The sequence below is a fragment of the Mus caroli genome, chromosome 17, assembly GCF_900094665.2.
Source record: "Mus caroli chromosome 17, CAROLI_EIJ_v1.1, whole genome shotgun sequence".
Classification (NCBI taxonomy): Eukaryota; Metazoa; Chordata; class Mammalia; order Rodentia; family Muridae; genus Mus; species Mus caroli.
Window position 1 is genome coordinate 4,883,921 of NC_034586.1, and position 1,672 is coordinate 4,885,592.

Below are 1,672 nucleotides of genomic sequence, written 5' to 3' on the forward strand. Positions count from 1 at the left end.
TTCTTCTTCTTCTTCTTCTTCTTCTTCTTCTTCTTCTTCTTCTTCTTCTTCTCTCTCTCTCTCTTTCTCTCTCTCTCTTCCTCTCTCTCTCTCTCTCTCTCTCTCCCTCTCTCTCTCTCTTCCTCTCTCTCTCTCTCTCTCCCCCTCTCTCTCCCCCCCCTCTCCTTTTTTGTTGTTTTGTTTTGTTCTGAGGCAAGGTCTCTCACTGAACCTGGAGCTCATCAAGTCAGTAACTCTAGTCAGTGAGCCCCAGGGATGCCCCACCTCTGTCTCACAGTGCTAGGATTATAGGTGTGTGTTGAAACATCTGCTTTTTTATTTGGGTTCTGGAAGACTGAACTCTCGTCCTCATAACCCTTATAGTAACCACATTACTGTATTAGGCCATCTCCTTGGACCCAAGCTTCTTTCTGTCTCTCTTCAAAATATCTATCTATCTATCTATCTATCTATCTATCTATCTATCTATCATCTATCTATCTATCTATCTATCTATCTATCTATCTATCTATCTATTGTGTGTGTGTGTGTTTGCGCATGCACACATGCTCGAACCCACCTGCCTGAGTACCATGTGCTTGAAGGAGCCCATAGAAATAAGAAGAGGGCATCAGATTCCCTGGAATGAATGGGAGTTTTAGGCAGTTGCAAGCTACCCTCTGGGTGCTTGCGAGCTGAACTCTGGTCCTCTGCCAAAGCAGCAAGTGCTCTTAACCTCTAAGTCATCTCTCCAGACTCCCCAGACCCAGTTTCCCTTGTTAACACTTATCTGGGCAAGTCTGTGAGCAAGGCAAGAAAGTGACTGTTAGGTTTCAGAATGAGATCTTGTTTTGAAATACTGATAATTAGGAGAGCAGAGCCCCCAAGGCTAATTATGGAAAGAAAAGAGGCCAATCCCCCCCCCCCCAGTGGCTGATGCTTCCAAGTTCTCGTTTAGATGACCCAGAAGTGCCCCTTCTGTAAACACATATGAGAGGTCACAGAGAAATGCGGCCCATCTTCCCTCCCACATCTCCAAAATTGATCAGAAATGCAATCCCAAGGATAGGTGCAAACACGCTTTTGATTCTTTGATTGACAGTCTGGGTCTTTATTGATTGACAGTCTGGGTACCACCACAGACACAGACTTCAGGTATTTCTTAATACACTTCACAGAAAGAGAAAGATTGCTTTGCAGAGGTTTGATTTCCACTCTTCTGACATCCACTTTCATCCCACTATTCACACTCACACAATGCAGGCTGTGATTCATGCTCACACACTGTGGATGCCTGTCTTTTGGGTTATTTTAAGAATCACTATTATATTCTGAAGAAAACATATGCATCTGTTAGGACGGAAAAGGGACCATACTGGAGAGCCACAGAGCTTCAGGGAGTCCCTTTACCCAAAGCAGAACAGCAAACATTGTCCTGGCTTCCCAATGCTATTATGTCACACGGGTGTGGAAGGAGGCAGAGGCAAGCACAATGATGAAAAGAAAAATAGTGATGGGTGATATCAGACTCCTGACTGCTGCATGACAGGTGGCTTTTTCATTTTGGGAGCTGGCTGGGTGGAGTCTAGGGTCACTGGGACAAAAGTGTGGACTTAGGCCAGCTGGCCTTCCCTCACACCACAAGATAACATCATTTCTATATGATTTTTTTTTTTTTTTTTTTTTTTTTTTT